The sequence below is a fragment of the Rana temporaria genome (genome assembly GCF_905171775.1).
Source record: "Rana temporaria chromosome 2 unlocalized genomic scaffold, aRanTem1.1 chr2k, whole genome shotgun sequence".
Taxonomy (NCBI): Eukaryota; Metazoa; Chordata; class Amphibia; order Anura; family Ranidae; genus Rana; species Rana temporaria.
In genome coordinates, this window is record NW_024404415.1 from 710,185 (window position 1) to 716,198 (window position 6,014).

Below are 6,014 nucleotides of genomic sequence, written 5' to 3' on the forward strand. Positions count from 1 at the left end.
TGAAGGGCGGCTCAGCCGGCTTATCCTCACAAGAGATTTAACCCTTTGTGGAGTCCGGCCTGAGCTCCGATCCATAGACTCCCGAGGAGGAGGAGCTCAGCTGCCTTGTGATGGGCGGAGAACGTCTCCCAGGTAAAGGATCTGCACACCTGACGAGTCAAGTCTTTCTAATCATGTGGTCCCCCGCACTGTGTGTCCGACCCCCCGGGATATCAGCCCAGAGATCAGTGTGGCCCACGCCGGGCCGTCACAGGATGCTGGCAGTAGAACAATACCCCATTGTGTCCGACGGCCTCCAGCCACGTTCAGCGGATGTCCCGAGTGTCCTAGGACTGCCACCCATGTAAGGCGGCACTCTACATCAAGCCTGAAAACCCCGAACATTGCAACCGGCGTTCATCTAGACTAGAGGGGGCCGGGGATTCCACGACCCTCAGATAAAAGGACCACCATCTGTAAGGGGCCCTTCTGCTCACTGACCACCAATGGAAGGTGAACATGACTCCCACTGACCACCAATGGAAGGTGAACATGACTTCCACTGACCACCAATGGAAGGTGAACATGACTCCCACTGACCACCAATGGAAGGTGAACATGACTCCCACTGACCACCAATGGAAGGTGAACATGACTCCCACTGACCACCAATGGAAGGTGAACATGACTCCCACTGACCACCAATGGAAGGTGAACATGACTTCCACTGACCACCAATGGAAGGTGAACATGACTCCCACTGACCACCAATGGAAGGTGAACATGACTCCCACTGACCACCAATGGAAGGTGAACATGACTCCCACTGACCACCAATGGAAGGTGATCATGACTTCCACTGACCACCAATGGAAGGTGAACATGACTCCCACTGACCACCAATGGAAGGTGACTCCCACTGACCACCAATGTGAGGTGAAACATGACTCCCACTGACCACCAATGGAAGGTGAACATGACTCCCACTGACCACCAATGGAAGGGGGAACATGACTCCCACTGACCACCAATGGAAGGGGTGAACATGACTCCCACTGACCACCAATGGAAGGTGAACATGACTCCCACTGACCACCAATGGAAGGTGAACATGACTCCCACTGACCACCAATGGAAGGTGAACATGACTCCCACTGACCACCAATGGAAGGTGAACATGACTCCCACTGACCACCAAATGGAAGGTGAACATGACTCCCACTGACCACCAAATGGAAGGTGAACATGACTTCCACTGACCACCAATGGAAGGTGACTCCCACTGACCACCAATGGAAGGTGAACATGACTTCCACTGACCACCAATGGAAGGTGAACATGACTCCCGCTGACCACCAATGGAAGGTGAACATGACTCCCACTGACCACCAATGGAAGGTGAACATGACTCCCACTGACCACCAATGGAAGGTGAACATGACTCCCACTGACCACCAATGGAAGGTGATCATGACTTCCACTGACCACCAATGGAAGGTGAACATGACTCCCACTGACCACCAATGGAAGGTGACTCCCACTGACCACCAATGTGAGGTGAACATGACTCCCACTGACCACCAATGGAAGGTGAACATGACTCCCACTGACCACCAATGGAAGGGTGAACATGACTCCCACTGACCACCAATGGAAGGGTGAACATGACTCCCACTGACCACCAATGGAAGGTGAACATGACTCCCACTGACCACCAATGGAAGGTGAACATGACTCCCACTGACCACCAATGGAAGGTGAACATGACTCCCACTGACCACCAATGGAAGGTGAACATGACTCCCACTGACCACCAATGGAAGGTGAACATGACTCCCACTGACCACCAAATGGAAGGTGAACATGACTTCCACTGACCACCAATGGAAGGTGACTCCCACTGACCACCAATGGAAGGTGAACATGACTTCCACTGACCACCAATGGAAGGTGAACATGACTCCCGCTGACCACCAATGGAAGGTGAACATGACTCCACTGACCACCAATGGAAGGTGAACATGACTCCCACTGACCACCAATGGAAGGTGAACATGACTCCCACTGACCACCAATGGAAGGTGAACATGACTCCCACTGACCACCAATGGAAGGTGAACATGACTCCCACTGACCACCAATGGAAGGTGAACGTGACTCCCGCTGACCACCAATGGAAGGTGAACATGACTTCCGCTGACCACCAATGTGAGGTGAACATGACTCCCGCTGACCACCAATGTGAGGTGAACATGACTCCCACTGACCACCAATGTGAGGTGAACATGACTCCCACTGACCACCAATGTGAGGTGAACATGACTCCCACTGACCACCAATGGAAGGTGAACATGACTTCCGCTGACCACCAATGGAAGGTGAACATGACTTCCACTGACCACCAATGGAAGGTGAACATGACTCCCACTGACCACCAATGGAAGGTGAACGTGACTCCCGCTGACCACCAATGGAAGGTGAACATGCCTCCCACTGACCACCAATGGTAGGTGAACATGACTCCCACTGACCACCAATGGGAGGAGTATTCTTCCCACTGAGAGTGTCCTCGTCCTCCCCCCGATCCAATTTTGTGACCATAGCCAATGAATTTTTGCTATTTTTTTCACTATACAGTGCCTTCTCACCAATCAGTCAGGTCAGTAAGACCTATTTCCCTATTGGCCAAAGTGCCAGGCCATCCTATTGGATGTCTGAAAGCTGGAGGAGCAGCCGCTGCCGACCTCCCATGGGGAGGTCTTGATGCAGTTCCCGCCCCCTGCTTTGGCGGCATTTTATCAGTGATTTATCGGGGAGGTTTCCTCTCAGAATCCCCAAACATTATATATGGGGTTTTTAGCAGACACCCTAGGGCAGTGATGGGGAAGCCTCGGCCCCCCAGATGTTTTGGAACTACATTTCCCATGATGCTCCACTGCAGAGTGCATGAGAATCATGGGAAATGAGGTTTCAAAACATCTGGGGTGCCGAGGTTCTCCATCACTGCTCTAGGGAATAAAATGGCGGTCATTGCAACTTTATCTTGCACGGTATTTGCGCAATCATTTTTCAAACGCTTTTTTTGTAAAAAAAATGGTTTCATGAATTAAAAAAAAAAAATAACAAAAACAGTAAAGTTAGCTCAAATTTTTTGTGAAAGATGTTACGCCGAGTAAATAGATACCTAACATGTCAGGCATTAAAATTGCGCACACTCATGGAATGGCGCCAAACTGTGACACAAAAATGTGTCAAAATTGTCCGAAGTATCCGCCATAATGTTGCAGTCACGAAAAAAAATTGCCGCCATTAGTAGTAAAAAAAAAAAATAATAAATTCATAAAAATGCCATAAATCTACCCCCCATTTTTTAAACGCTATAACTTTTGCGCAAACCAACCGATAAATGCTTATTGCGATTTTTTTACCAATAATAGGAAGAATACGTATCGGCCTAAAATGAGGAAAAGAAAAAAGTTTATATATTTTTGGGGGATATTTATTATAGTAAAAAATATTGCATTTTTTTCGCAATTGTCGCTCTATTTTTGTTTATAGCGCAAAAAAATAAAAACCGCAGAGGTGATCAAATACCACCAAAATAAAGCTCTATTTGTGGGGGGGAAAAAAAAAACAAAAAAAACGCCAATTTTGTTTGGGAGCCACGTCGCAAGACCGCGCAATTGTCAGTTAGAGCGACGCAGTGCCGAATCTCAAAATAAAAGCGAAAAAAAACTCGAGCACATGGGCCCAGAGGAGCCATGTCTTCTTACGCTAGGCAGAAAAAAAAAACTGGGGCTGCATGATGGAGAGGGATGTACCCAAGGGGCCCGCCCAGGAGGTGCTATACTGAGAAGTGTTTTAACACTTGAAGTGCTGTTTTTTCTGCCTAGTCATCTCCTGAAAGGAAGGTATATAACCCTAAGGTCAATTGCTGCTGTGTCCGTCCACGAACAGAAGAGAAAGGGGCCTGGTCCTGTACCTGCATAATGGTCCGGGTCTTAAGTGGTTAATATACTCTGCTGCCTCTAAAGCCCATATATTGGGGGGGGGGGGGGGGGGGTACTGCCTTCTGATTGTACTCTCAGGGATGTTGGCAACACCATTAGGTTGGCTGGATGTTCTTATTCTATAGCAGTCCCTTGAAGAGATGGTCAGCAGACCCCGTACATCCCCCTCAGCACTGGTGAGAAGTATATATAGGAGGTGCCAGGCGCTCATATTCCACCAGGGCACTCAGACTTCAGAAGGAAAAGTCAAAAGCTGGCCATTCCCCCTGACCTTGTAATTGGTTGCTTATGATGGGAGGGGCTAGAGCAGTGATGGAGAACCTTGGAATTACGTTTCCCATGATGCTCACCTACACTGCAGAGTGCCTGAGCATCATGGGAAATGTAGTTCCAAAACATCTGGGGTGCCGAGGTTCCCCATCAGTGGGCGGCTAGGAGGGTGTGGCCATTCCCAGCAAAGATTTGCATAAAAAAGTCCTAAATTTTCAGACTTGGGCTGTTGGTCATGTGAGGGGAAGGAGACAAACGGTCAGCCGTCATCTGTTCTGGGATTCATCATCACGATGGGTCACTGCAGACCCACCGTTCAGGTGACACCCAAGTCTCCCAGCATCATGTGACATCAACGCCAATCTCATGAAGGGAACACCAGCCAATCCTCTAGACTGGGGTCAGCAACAGGTGGATCGTGGCCACGAGACAGGTAAATTGTAGTCTTGTAGGGATGACCCTTCCACACACACACACACACACAGAGAACATCACAATATATACTGGTTTTGCCTCACTAGTCCCCATTGAGCCACCTCCCACCCAGGAGCTTGTATGCGATGACAGCATTGAGGACGATTGAGAGAGTTGGCTTGACAGGGACCGCACCTCTATAGGGGGGCAGACTGGGACGGGGGAACTTGCTTTGAGCAGCACTATGATGGGGTCTCCACCATCGCAAGAGGGGGACCTTGTTGGGGCTCCCCAGTGGCCACCATCACAAGAGGGGGACCTTGTTGGGGCTCCCCAGTGGCCACCATCGCAAGAGGGGGACCTTGTTGGGGCTCCCTACCAACCACATGTTACTGACCAACGTAAGGACAGGTTACTGTGGATCCAGTCTCCACCATTGTAGGAGAGAACATTACTGGGGCTCCAATGGCCACCACTGCAAGAGGGGAGCTTGTTGGGGTTCCCCAATGGCCACCACAAGACGACATGTTACTGGGGCCCTCCCCACTGACCAACGCAATAAGACAGGTGACTGGATTCCCAGTGTCCACCATTGTAGAAGAGAACATTACTGGGGCTCCCCAATGACCACCATTGTAGAAGATTTTTTTTTCTGGGCCCTCCCCGACCACCAATGTCAAAGAGAGCATTACTTTGTGGGGAGAGAAACCAAATGCAAGATTACATTTTTATTGCCCCAGTAAGGTCCAATTTGGAACGAAACGCGTCAGTCCAGGTACACCGCTCCCCATATTCCCCCCCCCCCTTTTTTTTATTGAACTGATCACTTTTATCCTGCATGTCGTTATTTTTTAATTATACCCTTTTGACCTGCACCATCGGAGCCCCTATTTTTTTTCTCTTCATGTTTTGTGGATGAAAGCTTGGAGTCTCTCCAGTTGGTCCCCAATCACCCTTGAAAGGGGGTCTTATTCACCAGAACTGAGAGGTCATGTGGATTCCTATCGATGCCCTAGCCACTCACATGGTTGGGATATTCGCACTGGATCAAACCTTCAGCGGAGGGAATATTGGGCCCATTGGGGTCCTCTACACTCTTCAGGATTTCCCGCTTAGTTTGGTCCACTAGCCGGATAGGATACCGCATGATCGATCCGTTATCGGGTCCAACAGTTCTCTGGTAAGCAGATTTTATCTATACCTTTGGCTTGAAGAGTTGTCACCGGAATTTTTCACATTTTATTGCCCCACCATTCATCACACGCACTTTAAAATGATGCCCCTTCCCAGATCTTTAGTTACTTCTGTGTTTGTTACCACCCCCCCCCCTCTAGATACAGC